The sequence below is a fragment of the Antrostomus carolinensis genome, unplaced genomic scaffold, assembly GCF_000700745.2.
Source record: "Antrostomus carolinensis isolate BGI_N321 unplaced genomic scaffold, ASM70074v2 scaffold15520, whole genome shotgun sequence".
Lineage (NCBI taxonomy): Eukaryota > Metazoa > Chordata > Aves > Caprimulgiformes > Caprimulgidae > Antrostomus > Antrostomus carolinensis.
The window spans coordinates 4,266-20,619 of NW_010290705.1; positions in this window are offsets into that span (position 1 = coordinate 4,266).

Sequence of the window (16,354 nt, forward strand, 5' to 3'; positions counted from 1 at the left end):
TTTGAATCACAAACATCGATGTTAGTTACACAGAAGAAGGGAAAAAACTGCCCCAAAAAGGCAGAGGGGGAGATCATCAGCTTCAGTCAACAGGGTATGTCAGTAGGTCCACACCTTTGCCACGTAACCTGGCAGAAAAGGTGTCCTCATTCTTGACTCATTTTCCTCTGCAAACAATGGCAACACACAGTTTTTGACAAGATGGCTCCAAAAGTGCTAAAACACAAAATAAACCACAGGGCTTGAATTTCTACAAACTGAGAGGTCACCATGGTAACACTGCCTGGTTGGCCTTTTTTTTTTTAATGTGTTGTATTTGTATTCATGCATGTGCACACATATCAGTACTGCTCAGACTTTTAATTTCACACTTCTTGTACTGTTTAAATATTTTCTTACAATTTGTTTTTCATTTAAAATAGCAGTTTTGTGCACAAGGCACAGACTATTACAACTGTTTGCAAAAACAGATCAGAATACAAATAGGAGGCACACATAGGAGAGCAAACAGACTTGCTTTGGTTTTGATGCCAAACTGTCTGTCCAGCTCCCCAGTGAGATAAACCTTTTTCATGTAGGCTTGTTTAAATTTTACATTATTATTTTAACATAATCAATAGCCATTATTTACTCCTTTCAGGTTTCTTTCTTTGAGGAATGGTATAGGCAACAGCTTGGATGAGTATTTACTGAGGTTTTACAAAGAATTAGGTCTTGCTGTTCCTAACTTGGACCAAAAGTTTAAATTATTTATGTGATATAAATGTGGACTATCACATACATAATTTCAAAAACCCTTCACATATACTCAAATTTTATGGCATTTGGCCAGATGTTCACTCTTCCATGAGATTTGTGTGACCTTGTGCTGATTTTCTCTTAGAGAATAAATTTTATCCTATGCTCTTTGCAGCAGAGTCTGTTTTGGAAAAGTCTAATCAAATATATTTATCAGCTCTACTCTAAAGAGCCGTTTGTGTCACAGCCAGACGAATAGCTGAAATGGAATAGCTGAAATCTTAAACTTCTGTTAGAGTTTATCATCCCTTAAAGCTTGTTCCAAAAGGTGCATGAGAAGGGCTTTTTGACAATTTCCACAAATCTGTTATGTATCTGAATGGAAGAAGCACAGGAGGAAGAAAACGCAACCTGAAATGATGAATTCACTGTTTTTCTTAAGTTGTATCTTGTCAGCAGTACAAAAAGCACTTTATTTTTCTCTTGGCAAGAGGATAATATAAACACGCATTGTATATTCCACACTGAGATAAAATTACTGAAAACCTCAAATTTTCTGGTGTTTTGTTTGTTAAACTTAGGAGTATCAACACACTTTAGTTACTAAAGAGCAAAGGTTTTCCTTTGCACTGCCTGTGAAAACTTGCTTTAAGTCTGGTTAACAGTTTTTAAAGGTCATTTTATTTCCACAGTGCATCTCGTGACTAAATAATGCGATGACTACATTGTTTTGCAAAACACAGCTAGAAAGATTAGACTAAACAGGTATCGATGAGGCATAGGCAGAAGAGGAGTTTGTACAAGCAGTGACACACGGTATAGGTTCTGTTAATTACATACCTATGTGTTTTCATTATTTCATTATAAATTACTTCTCAAAATATCCTTAAAACATATTTCACAAATGCAGTAAATAAGCTCACATACTGTCTAAGTGAAGTTCGAAGGCAGGTAAGAAGGAGAAGACCAAGGTCAGCTAAGTGGCCGCGTGACTGTCTGAGTTGAGGGTTGGGGTAATAACAAACACTGTCGCCTGGCAAGGCTGTGTGCCATGGGAAACATACTTTCATCATCGTATATTGACTCTACTCAAACACTAGACATAGCCATATCAGACTGTGAAATCAATGAATATATTACAGCCAATAAATTAATATTTGCAGTGTAAATACCTCTGTCTAGTTTTCAATCTTTGATTCAATCATTTCCTGGATGCTATTTTTTACAGCGTGTTTTATACTTCAGTTTTAAGGTTCATGATATTAAGGCTTCCAAGACCACTTTTTTTTTTTTTTTTTTTAATGACAGAAAGAGAGGTGACACGCTAAGGTAACTGAATATTGTCCACTCAAGTACTGTAGTGATTTCTGAGCACTGTGATTCCTCAGCCAGCCTCACACAAGCAGTTCAACTGCCATTTGCAAGGAAAAGGAAGGGGAAAGGGAAAGGGAAAGGGAAAGGGAAAGGGAAAGGGAAAAGGAAAAGGAAAAGGAAAAGGAAAAGGAAAAGGAAAAGGAAAAGGAAAAGGAAAAGGAAAAGGAAAAGGAAAAGGAAAAGGAAAAGGGAAAGGAAAAGGAAAGAAAGGGAAAGGGAAAGGGAAAGGGAAAGGGAAAGGAAAAGGAAAAGGAAAAGGAAAAGGAAAAGGAAAAGGAAAAGGAAAAGGGAAAAGGAAAAGGGAAAAGGGAAAGGGAAAAAGAAAAGAAAGAAAGTGACCTGCAACAGAAGATGGTTGTTTTGTAAACTTTAAAACAGACTGAGTGATCTTTTTAAAGGAAGTTCCTATTTGTTAGAGAGGAGTAAAGACGTGGAAGAATGACCAAGCCAATTCCAAGAAACTTTCAAAAGACTTTTTTATGCAAAGAGGAATATTTTGACCACATTAAGCTCTCATGAGCTAATACTCTTTTTCCTCTATTGTACAAAAACATCTCCTCAAAGGGAAGGAATCCCCAAGAGAAAGCTGCCTTGTGTTGTGTCCATACAGGCAAATCATCAAGAAAAAACCTTTGCATCTCCCATAATAACTTTTTTTTTTTTCATTTTAAAATACTAATTTATTCATATGTTGTAGAAATGAGAAGGGCTGACTGCTATCACAGAACTGTGTATAAAGCGAGGTGATATCCATATACACTGTCAGAAAGATATACAAGGCAATTTGATCGAGTGGAAGCTCCCCAGGCACACACATTTCACAGAGCTGGCTGCTTTTGATTCCCAGAAAGTGATCATGGGGCACAGTGCAATGAAGAACAAATAGGGCTTTTTCAGAAGGCAAACACTGACATCGTTCTGTCATTGTTAATGGGGCAGCAAATGAGCACGCCAGGCTCACAAACACTGGAAGGTGGGGTGGGAAGTGGGACTCAGAGCATGCTTTTGTAACAGACAATTAAACTTCAGGTTTCACTTATCAGAAAAAGAGAAGGCCTTCAACAAACAAGGAAATAAAAAATGACCTGCACAGAACTGGGAGAGTCCTTGACTTGGAGTGGGGAGCCCAACCATGAACGGACTCTCATCTAAAGCCAGAAGATGTTACAGTGTGTTGAAGAAATGTGGTCATAGATATAAATATAGGAGTTGCATTATTATTTATCTTGTAAATGTAGGCAAATCTATCCAGATGGACTACCTACCGGGTGTATTTAATAGAGTAGCCATTGGTGTGACAATTACTGGTTATGGTGTCTTGGAAATGGCATGCTTCTGTTTGAGGTCCTCATGCTCAGCATCCAGGCCCACCACTCACATAACTTTGCTACCACACTGCAGATCTGAAGACAAGATGAGAAACAGATGTTATTTTTTCTACCCAGAGGCTATCAGCTCATGTATCCCCCCCCGCAGATCTTGAATGAAACGTTAGCTACTCTTTCCATTTCCTTTCTTGCTTGATAGCAGTCCCTGTTTAGATTAGATCTAGAGTCTTTAGGTTAAGGTTAGTCTGTATTTAAAAAGGAACTTAAAAAGACAAATTGTAATATTGTACAGCTGCTAAACTGAGAAAGGAGAGTTATTCTACCTGAGAAAACCCAATCAGCCCAGTGCTATTTTCCGACCATTTGTCACCTTACTACCTGACCTTTTTCTGCTGTCTTCATTAGAGATGGCTATGTTGTTTTTTTTTTTCCTTGCTCTAGAATGAAAAGTTATAAGGTAAAAAAGGGAGCAATACCTATTACTTGCTCTTATGATTTATTTCCACACTGGTATCAGAAGTCCTAACTGTGGACTGCAATTGCATTAGGCCAGGCAACGTACAGATACCTCATAGAGCTGGTCATTCAAGCTTAGGACAAGACAAGCACATCAGCAGATAATAGAACAGAGAGCATTTCAGTGCAGATGTACCTGACAGACACAATCCCTTGTTTATATTTTGAACCCTTACATTGTTTGGTTATATCTCTAACCTCTGTCTGTCTTTAGTCCACTGATAATACTTAACACAGGCGCTGCTCTCACTCCCTCTCTGCCTTACCCTTTTTATACTCCTCTACCTCTGTGGAGTTGAATACTTCCTGAGACAAAGTTGTGAAGTAACTTTGATAAGAGCAGCTCTGGCTGTATGAGATGTTCCTGAGTCCTGCCAACTGGCTCTGCTCTGGAAAAGGACAAGGAATTAATTGTTGTCACATCCTATCAGCCAAAAATATCCACCAGCACCCAGCACCAGACCACAGCAACTTAGCCAAAGCCTTGTTACTAGAATGCAGTAGTTCATCAAAATCCTTCCTCTCATCTCAGTATTTCATGTTATACAGAAAATGAGGAGCATTTGTAGATTATAATCTGTCCTTTCTCTTGGTCAGAGAAATTGATTAATGCTTTTTTGATCTGTTTATTTGTTTGTCAGTTGTATTTTTGTGTTTACAAAATACTGAGGCAAGACCACTTATTAAAAGTAATAATAATACAAAAACCCTTTACAGCCACCCTCATTGTAGCTACTCAAGACAAGCATGATGGCAAAAATAAATCCTGGTAATCTTATAGATTTATTCCTTCTTCTGTTTCTGCTGGTTTTGCAGAGAATGTCACTATGTATCTTGATTTAGAGTCTGATGATTAAATAGATGCAGCACACAAAATTACATTTGGGTTTGAAAGCCCAGTTCATCAAAGCAGAATAAAACCAATACAGTAATTTCTTCAGGTTAGTGGAAACATGGACCCTGTGGCACACTTCAGTTTCCCCTCGAGTGGTATTTTTCTTTACATTTGGGATCTATTTGAAGATCGTCATCTTTAACAGAGAAACGGGTAAAAACATTTTAGCTCAGACAAAGTATTGATTTCAAATTGTTTCCCAAGCAATGCAAGGAACTAGGCAAGAATCACAATTCAAACAAATCTTTTTCTATAGATTTAGCCTAGACCCAGAATTGCACCTCTCTAACAGAAAAGTGTTTTTAAACTGAGAGTGTTCTTAACTAGTTGAATGAATATATTCTTAAATCAATTTAAGCCTGGGCTGCAGCTGTTGAGTTTTTGAGAATAGTGTCAGTTTTGCAGTGGTTCTTGGTGTGAACAGTAGAGAGAAACCACTTTAGATAAAATCAGGCTTCTGGTAAATTTTAGTCAACCAAGTTAACATCATTGCTGGTGTGACAGCACTGTTATCAAGGCCAAGAACATTAGTCATAGCACCACACACAAACATGACTATTTAGCCCATACGTTGTTTGGGGTGCCTCATCATCCTGCCTGCTACGAGGATCTTTAGTGTAATGGAGCTAGGAATACCTGTTCCATACTCTTCTTCCACAGGTACTATGAGGAAAGAACCCCAACCCAGGTCTTGGAAACAAAGCATGGGTCAAGTCAGACTGAAATAATCTGTACCCAGTTGTTAAAACTAGCTGCCTAAGTGCCAGGTAGATTAATTAAGCTGCAACTCCTTGGATGATTGTGCAATGGAGCAGGAAGAGAGAGCGTTCAGGGCTGTAGTCTCAAGTTGACTATACTGGCTCTCTGAAGCAGGGTCATGAGCGTGACAGAAACAAAGAGGGAGTCTCATTTATAGGACTATGACTAAGCCAAGTACACTGATGGGGCATTAAAAGTACAGCAGAACACATGCAAGGCTTTAGAACACGTTGTGCCAGTCTTGCTCTTAAATTAATGTGTTTTAGCCTGTGCTTAACACAGGACTTTGAACCTCAAATTAAACAGGAATGGAACCATCACTTTGCAGCAGCCTGTTCAAGAGGGAATAACCACCAAAGCTAGCTAAAAGCAAAGGCCCAGGATTCTCTCCGAGTTCTGTTATTAGGCAGATGAGCTTCATTATATACTGAACAGTTAAACAGACAGTTAAAATTGAGATCATACTGGATGCTAGAATATGTCTTGGGGTTAATTACAGAGCTCTTTTTTGTTTTAAAGCTACCAAAATAAACATGAAAAAGAAAATGTAGAAGTTTGCCTGCCCTGGAAAATCCTCATCAGGGTTTATTGCTTCTGAAATGGTCCAGAAGCAGAGATGATATGCATGATACATAGGTGTCAAACTCCTGTTGACTGAATAGGACAACAAGCAGAAGCTCTGAAAATACTCTGCTGGCTCATGGCCCCTGTCAGCCATAGATAAAAATAGGTCATGATAAATTTGGTGAATTCTTCAACTGCCAGATGTTGGAAATGACCAAGTTAGCATGCAAGATATGAGCAGCTGTTAGTATGTCAGCTTTCTTTGCTGGTAGGAACCACATTTAATCAACAATTTATTAGTAGTGTTGCAATGAAAATATGATTTAGAGACTATTAAACTGTGGCTTGGTGGCAATCTCTTAATTTAGTGGTTTTCTTTTAACAATTCCTCATCTAAATCTCCTCATTGTGCTTAAATAGATAAGTAAATAGTAACATTTGGAAAGACCAAAATTTACTGCACCCACTAACAGCACTTCCTTGATCAGGGACTTGGCCTGAAGGTCACAACCCCTTTTACAATGACTTTCTTGTGCAGGGGACAAAGTTACAAGATTTGTGGAAATCCAGAATACCAGTTGTGAGCCTCAAAGGAATACGGCACGTGACAGTGTTTCACCATGCAATAAAGGAAAAAAGGCAATAATAATGAGTTTCAGGACAAAGACTTTAAAGTGACTGCACTTGAAAAGGAAGGAAAGAAAATCCTCCTGCTTTGTTCAATTTATTCATAAATATCATGATGCACTATAACAGTTTCTCTCGTACAGGTTATATTCACATTGCAGTGAGTATGGCTTGTTTGGGACAGCAGTAGAGTCACTGCAGAAGGGCATTCAGGGCAGGTAACAGAACAACCCAGCAAAGAGGATCCACATCAAACAGTCACCACAGCTGAGCTACAGCAATTTGAGAGGCAGCTTTGTGAACTGTAGCCACAGACAGAGCCAGAGCATGAGCCATGCTGTAATAGCCACAAAGATTTCATTACAGAATCTTGAATGACAAGGCAGTCACACATTCAGACTATGCACATTGGTTTTAAGGGCTCTGGAAATGCTAGTCTGCAACTGCACTGCCCAGGTACAAGCTGTAACACGCTTCTTGAGCAGGGAAGTAATTTCTTCCTGCGTTGCTGGCAAGGTGATCTAACCTCAGCTAAGCTCTGGAAAAACTTTAACAGAAGACAAAATAACCCTGGAACATAAATGCACTCACATTTCAGAAATCTGCTTTTAGCATTCAGCAGTCCCTTGAGAACTGCCACTAGCTTTGCTGTCAATACTCTTCACCTCTGTTTAGACCTTGGAAGCCAGGTTTTACTTACATATTCAGTTTTGATTTATTTTTTCAGTGATTTATTTAAAGTTTTAGAGCTGGCAAAAGTGGAGCAAGTGTTAACACTCCTACATCCTCCAAGCACACCCCACCCAGTCAGACAATAATTATACAGAATAATATTATATATAGCTTCATTTAAACCTAGTATTTCATTGTGCATAGGTGACTACCTTCTCTGGAAGACTTTTCATAGCTTGTCAATGAATTAACACTAACACTCCCTTTCCACAGGAATATAATCCTTTCTGACATACCACTCTTGCTCTGACGTGGTCAGCACTGATGATAGTTTCAGAGATCAGACTCCATCCTGTGTGTAGTGCTGTCTATTGAGTCAAATAATTACCACCATACTATTTATACAGGGGCTGCCTGAAGTAATGCTTTTGGTGGAGAATGCTGTTCAGTCCAGAAGATTTTTCAAAGTATGATAATATATCCTTTATTATTTCTAACACGGGGAAGAGTTGAAGACAGTCTTCTAAAATGCCATACCCTCCAAATTCATAGAGTCCTTACAGTGTTTTGTTCATGACTGCTTGGATCCGACCTCTTTTCTTGTATATTGTCCCGCTGACATGCTTCTGACAGGAAACTCATGTAATCAATCCTTCAGCAGCAAATTATAATATTATTTTCAGTTTCATAGTTATTTAGACATATTTTGTTTATGATGTAGTCCTTTTAGTTCTGAATGTCGAAGTAGATGGTGGATCTTTGTCTCACTCTTGTTCTAGACTTTTTCTGCTGCCCTAGTTTGTGGGATTTGCTCACTTGCTGTGTTAGATATGATAGTCACAGTGGATTTGTCATCTTTCCTCTTGATTCATTGCAAGAAAGAATCAGGTGATTCATAAAGTGTACACACAGCCTTAAAAAGCAAAGGAAACTCCAGTCAACATAACTTTTACCCATTAAGTCTATTTAAAATTAACTTTTACCCAAGATATAGCATCTAGCACAGCCCCAGGGAACAGAGAGAAACACAGGCCACCAAGTTATAATTTCAGAGGGAACAGTGCTAACATTGAAAGGCAAAGTATTCCTATGTTTGGATTCAGTTCTCTTGATTAATTAGGTAGCAGGCACAAAGTTCTTATTTAGAATACCAAAGATGTCGAGTTCCAGTGTAAACCAGGTTCTATGAAATCTGAAATGGCAAAGCATTTTTACCCCTTAATAATTTAACTCCAGTATTCTCAAAAAAGCTTTACTACACAGTTCCTTCTGGATGGATGCTCTTTTGGTGCAGTGAACTAGTGAAGTGCCATTGTATTCAGATGTTATTCCAGACTGTGCAAAAATCATCCTGCTTTCATTTCTGAAACACATGTAGGGTTTGGGATCTTCAGGTAAGTTCTTTAGCAAAACCTGACAATTAAAGATCTGCCTGAAATGTGCATAAAGAACTGTGCTCACAGACATATCAAATCAAATTCTCAAGCTGACATGGCATAAACCAGTAAAAAGGTGGAAGTCATAAAGTGGTGGCTTTTTGTCGTCACACATATACTTTACTATGGGCGTTTACTATTTTTCTTTTAATGAACAGTGTTCAGAACAGAGAGAGGTGCCTGCTGGCTGAATGTCAAACCAGAGGCATGGTAGGTACGTCCTCTATGCATTTTTGCACAACCAGAGCCCCTCAGGAGTTTGTTTTTTGTGTGGTTCCATGAGCTGGCAGTTTGCACTGATGCTGCAGCAGTGCTTAGATTTGTGCTGGAACCTGAAGAACTTAGCAATGAAAAAATAATGAACTGCTCCAAGAATTCCCTCAAGGGCCAAATTTCCCTGCAGCTGGCAGAACTCTCTGGGAAACATTCCCTGTGCATCTCAACTCAGGAAATACAAGATGACTCTCCAGAGAGATAGAAACAAGTGCTATATAATAAAAACACAACTACAATGGCCAGCTTTGCCATGGGGATATTCACTTTGGGTTAAGCTAAGTTAGATATTTACAGCTATGTGTTGTCACCATACCTAATTGCTCAGTGTTTTTATGAGATATGATACAGGTGAGAATAAAAGCCATACCTTGATTCAAGTTCTGTGATAAAAGATTGCATTCACAACCCCAAGAATTGGAAAAAACCATGACATAAATTGGAGACTGTAAATAGCCTTGCAGAGGCGTAGAGAACCTTTACGTTTGCTGTTTTAGAAATGGTGCCTAAACCCACCCAGAATGTACAGCAGATTTCCAAGCTTAAGGAAAAAAAAGTAACATAAAAAACTAGTGTGAACTCTTTAGAGACTTATTTTTGCACAGAAAAAAAAAAAAAAAAGAATTAAATCAATCATGTTCTACAACACAATTGAAAGGCAATGAGCACAGCTCCAGGGGCACCATAATTATATGCTCATCACTCCTAGCTTAATTCATTTGAAATATAGTGTTCATGCACATTGTATATACTAGCTTCACTAATCTACTGGATCACCTGAATGATTTATAAGATCTAATTATGCTTTAACATTTAAAATGATACAACTATGAAATCACTCTTTCTGCTTTCATTAAAACAGCAAAAAGGTCTGTTACATGAAAAAAAACCACTGAACCTGTATCATGACACATTGCTGTGGCTAAAATCTGATAAATTATAAAGCAACAACAAAAGACCTTTTATAATTGTATTCACACATCCTGGATGAGTCTTGTCCATACGAATCTTGAGCAGTAGTTAATGGCTACTAATGAACTCTTCACTGTGCACCATCTCTGATGTTTACTTTCTCATTCTTGACCTTGTTTTCTTATATCCTCATTAAATATTAACAAGTAGAAGAGTTAGCCATTTATAGCTAGTAATTACAGCATTTTATTACTATGATCAGACCACCTCATGACTTGTATTGTTAAAATTTTCTACTACATCTCCTGCAAAAGCAAGTCTCTCAGCTTCAGTGGGAATCTACATATTATGAGGAATTAATTTTCCCAGCTATATATTTTCTTTTTTTTAGAGTGATGACTGTTGCACAAAAAAAGATAGATATTACTGCTTTACTACCTACATCCTGATATTCTCTCTCCCCATGATTTCAGTACCAGTATGATCAAACCAGACTGAAGTCATGTTCTCTAACAGGAAAATTCAGGAATCTGTAAGTTCAATAACTGTGGTTGTGACCTTGGGCTTTAGCATTTTACATCACTTCTGTGTGGTTTACCCAAGCCTGTCCAGCTGATTGTAACTGAAGTTGTGCCTGTGTATGCAAGAGCTAAATTAGGGCTTCTTTCCCTTGCCAACTTTTAAGTTTCAATGTAATTAAAAGATTAATAAGTGCCTGGAAAAAGGAGCTTGCCTTTTCTCAGGAATTGTTGCCTGCTCTAATGGCCCTAGGAGCTGAAGCTGGTCCAAGCCCTTTGAGCTTTCTATAGAATAATATGTAGGGGGACTTTATGGCAATTTTTACTCCTTTTATGCTTCTTTCACTCAGTGTCTATATCAATATTCTCCACTTTTTGCTGCCCACTTCTCCAGGCAATTTTAGAGTGTCGTTAAATATAACAGAATCCAATACTTTCCTACTACATAAATATCTTTTTTTTTTCTTGTTTCTGAGTGTCGTCTCTTGTAAGAAAACTTTTTTTTTTTTGCTTTTAATCTTTTTCATACGTGGTAAGATGCCATCCTAGGAACAGCAGCTTGTTAAGTGCTTTCTGTTCAGTACACTCCCCAGTGCCTCACTTTGGAAGTCCTTCCCTCACAGTGAGAGTCTTTTTATAAACCACTTACCCATTCAGCGGAATTACATGATGAGTTTTCCTCAGCTGCTTTGCTGGTGGATTCGTTTCTCTCATGAAGTTCTGCAACTTTGAGCATCTGCTCCTCCTGATGCCTTCTTGCTGGCACAGGAAGTGTGCAGAACCTTAGTGAAAACCAAATTACAGTCACCACTTGCTTACTGTCCATTTCCAGAGCCACTCTGGAACTCTGACACAGCTCTATGAAGCTGAAATGAAAAGTGCAGAGCCCTCGTATGGCTAGTCTTGATGAGAGGAACTAGAGCAGTATTCAGCTTGCAGGTGAAATCAACTACATTCAGGTTTCTGAATGTAGTTGATTTCTTATGTGATGGAGAAAAAGATTTCTTCTTTTTCTTATGTGATGGAGAGCTGGTCATAGAATTTGTGCCATGAAAACTGATCAAGAGAACAGATCAGCTCACCCTTAAGTAGACACCTACAAAGGGTCAGTTCATACAGTTGCCTGTGTCGACTTCAGGTACCAAAATAGGAATTTAGGGACCTCACTTCTCTAAATCCCCTCCTCCTGCTTTTTTAATCTGCAAGTTGAATTGCATCTCAAGTCACAGATATTCCACTTATATCCCCAACAGGTCACAAGATGAGTAACCGTAATACTCATGCTACAGTTACTTAAGAGGCTGCCTTAGGTTGTGTGTCACCGACCTGTTACCCACTGCCCACAGATGCTCTACATTTATACTTGTCCTCTACCCTTGACATTTTTTTTTTCTTGTGACTTCTTCCATTCTTCATTTCAGGATTTTGCACACACACCCCCCCCGCCCCCAAATAATAATTAGTTAAAAAAAAAATCACAGCTTAAAAAACATAGCTCAGATCAAAGTCCCCAAGGCTGGGTCTTTCAGATGTCACTTCCAGGTGTCACCATCAGGAGTAAGACTATGATGCAGAGCTAAATTCTGGCTCCTTACTTTTTCAGTCTGCTAAGAAATGATCATAATTGACATCCTTCAATACCCTAGCCAGGTCAAGGTCTTCAGTCTAAGTGGTCACTCTTCCTGGAAAGGTAAATAAGGGAGGCAAGTGGCTGCAAAAATGTTCACCTGAACTACAAGCTGTGCCTCTGATCCCTCCTCTCTTGAGGTGTCCCCAGCAGATCAGGACCAGGAGAGCAAAAATTATACATTGAATTTCCTCGTAGTGATGCATCTTAAGTACACTTGTCCAACAATCTCAAAACAAACATCTGATTTAGAGAGTGTGTGTTGATGGAAATACTGTCACTCACCAGGAAGTTTTGGGTGCTGTTTCTTTTTGTAGCAAAGACACAAGCTTCCCACTGCCACCAAGAAAGGAATTATGGCCCATATTGCCAAATCTCTCTTTTTCAATGAGTGAGTTTCTGTAATTATATATTTTAAATAAAGTCATGTTCTATTCAAAGACACAGTAGAACAACACCGCCATAGCAAAAAAACCCATAAAATAAAATTAAAATTGACTTCAGGAGTGAATCGGTCCATCCTCCCACCCAAGCACAAGGTCATCTACACTTTACCATCCCAGAGGGATGCATGCTTGATGAACAGTAACATAAATCCTTCCTATAGCTCCTGCAGTTTGATAATCTCCCCCCTACTCCATGTCTAATGTGAGTCTTTTCTGCTTGGACTTTGAAGCTATTATTACTTGACCAAGTAAGAGATCAGGTCACCTAACTCATTTTAGGAGCTCAGATGACTTTAACTCTTTAACAGCCTTTTACATTAATTTCCCACCATTCTCAGCACTACTTCATTCATTCTCTGCCACTGACGTTTTCTAAATCTTTGATAATTTTTGTACCTCCCTTTGCACCACCAGTCAGCCAATAGTATAAAAGAGTTTCCAAAACTGGACCGTGCTGGATGAATGGACAGGTTACTTCCTGTGACTTGACCAGTTGATATACGAGTGATGTTTGGTAATGTTAAAGGTCTCATCAGGGCTGTTCCCCTTGTCTTTCTCTACAGTTGAGACGTAGAAAGAGAGAGGCAGAGACCAGCATCTTCAAGAAGTGATGCACAGTGTCTTGAGACAGCTGTGTAACAGAAATGAGGTAAATTGTTTTCTAGGTATGTCAAGTTCTTTCCATAATTTACAATGAAACATACTTCACTCCTATTGCTGAAAAATTTAATTGTGTTTGATTACTCATTGTATTAATGCTTTTAAATGCTTAATTCAGAATTCGGACCTTCAATTGCTCCCTTGTAAAGGTTAGCCTATGACTATAATAAAATAAGGAGACACAGCCTATATAAAATAGTTTGTCACAACAACTTTATGGACACAAATCCTTCTAAATATAGAGCCCATACTGCTTTACATTCCATACTGGTTTATCTCCTACTTTTTATTAAAAACTTGTAATAAAAGAGAAAATGGTTAGTAAAGGGTACATATTCCTGAACAGAGTAAGCATGTGATGGTTTCAGCCACTCCTTACCACAAGGCAGACTCATTCACTGTCTCCCAGCTAGGCTACCAAATCCTTTCTGAGAAGGAATTGTGTTGGGTCTTCTGTGAAATACACAGCTGATGCACAGCTTTTTGGTAAACCTTAACTAATAATTCCTATTAGCAAACCCTTAGAGAAGAAAACAAACACTACACTGGGGGTGTTAAGGCAGAGAGCTTCAGTCAGTTGTCATTAAAATCCATTCATGTCCTTCTGTTTGTCTCATTCATCCTGAGAACCACAGTGTTGAGGAAGGGATGTGGGAGAGGGAGAAAATGTATAAAATAGTTCAAACTGAAGAATCTTAATGATGACAAATCAAATGGCACTCATATGTTCTTGCTAGCTTACCTTTCTCTTCAACAATCACCGTTGTCCCATTGCCACATACTTTCTTATAGAAAGGTATTTCAATAATTATCTCACAGTAGTAAAGTCCAGTGTCATTTACATTGACAGATTTTATCACTAGCACATCCTTGCTTTCACGGGTGATGTTGGACACATAGAAAAGTTTTGATGATATAGTTTTAGTGATGTTCTCTTTATTAACAAGATACCAGCTTACTCTATACCTCACAATAGATTTTTCCCAAATACAGTAAATTTCAGTGTAGTCTCCAATTGACAGATGTATTTTCGTTGGTGTTTGGATGACTGTTAAATTATTGGGACCTGTAGCTAGTGGAGAAATACACATAGATTTAAAAGTTAAAGCAGCAAAGATAAGATATTACAGTTGTAATGTCTACAATCACAGTATTTTAAATAATGTTAATACTGTAAAATCATTATGAGATTAATTTTTAAGATTAGTTACTACCCACTTCTCCCTTGAACAATGGCAATTATTTCCTGCCTAAAGGAAATTTTTAATCTGGTGTGTTAAAGCCCTCAGTCATTGTTTGTGTGCAATAAATGAAGATTCTCTCTGTACTAACATACTTGTTTCTTATTTTCAACAAAAAGCTTTTATAATAGAGGTTGAGTCTGAAGCATATTATTATCTGCTAGATGAAGAATGACCAAAAGGAGTCATTCAGAATGATTCATCAGTGAACAGTGAAAGACTCATCAAGATGAAAGAAAAATCCACTACAATTTTTGTCACCGCGTAGGAGTTCTTGTCCTGCACTGCTTCTAATTAGTGACACATGTACAGCATTTTTGAGGAGGGTTCTTTAAATTTGTTTAAGCATCTTTTGTTAAGATTTTGCTGACAAGTAGTTGATGGCATCAAATTCACCTCCTTAGTTTAACAAGTATAAAATATGCCATGCAGACCACAGTTGTCTCATCAGGTCTGTTGCCTGGCTTTCAGCTAAGGCTGACTCAGACAACATCAGAGGATATAAAACTTCTTACTCTTTTATGCTTTGAATCTCTTTATCACTTACTGTCCACATGCAAAGTGACCTACATGAGATATTGTGCAATACTATACAAAATATTTTCTTCTGAAGTGAAACCACTGTGTGGATATCAGATAACTTTTGCACATTTCACAACTACATGTAAGTAATGGGATGATTTTGCCCCCATCTAGTCCTAAAATGGCATCTGATGAGTTTTATCAGAATTATGCAAATAAACTTATTTCCTTTTCCCATAGAAAAAGACACATTCATCACACCTAAAGGAGTTAGGCACCTCTATTTTTTCCACAATGCAGCACTCAACAAATTGCAGAGAACAATATGGACAGTACAGGAGTAATATAAACAATACAAAAAATAAGAGAAAGAATTGATGTAGTATGTAAATGACAATTTAGAAGCTGTCTAAATATCAAAGAAATAATCACTAATTTCAGTTTTTCTGTTCATTTGTTTTGTCATTTAAAATAAAGTTGTGCTATCGGTTGTGCTACATTTCCATCGTGTGACTTTACCATCTTTCTGAAAAAAAAGATCAATGAAAAGTATCCTTTTGCCCTTGCTTAATCTCTTTTAATGTCTCTTTCATTCAATTTTTTAATTTATGCTGAACACCTTCAGTATTATCCAGTGCAATTTGTATTAAGAAACATGAAACTTTATCTGCTTGGTATTTCAGTACCTATGTGATCTACAACGAAATTTCCTTAACATTTTAAAATTCTACATTAATTGTTTGACACAATAAATATTAAAGTCTGAAAGTCTAAGAAAAAAAGTGCTTATAATATCCTAAAACCATTTTGGGTGCCAAAGTGTACAATTTGTTCCTTTACACTTTTTCTACCACAACCTCTTTGTGAATATACATTTTGACTCCCCACACATTTTGATTTTAGCATTATGAAAATACAGTTAACATTCTCCTTGTCTCACGAGCAAGTCTATTTGTGGTGGATGTATTGTGAGAAGCCTTTTTAAATCCAGCTGAAGAATTACAGGTGACTCACTATAGACAAAACAAAGAAAATAAACAGCACTTACCTAAAGAGCCAAAACACATTGTTAAAAGAAGTTTCAGTGCAATTACGATCATCACGCAGGATTATTAGCACTTGCATTAGTGTGTCTTTGTTGAAGATCAGCAAAGCAACAAATGAAAGCATGTCAGATTTGCAGCTTAACTTCCTCTTCCCTCATGTGGTGAGAATGACAGAAACCAAAATGCAACCCAGTTTTTCC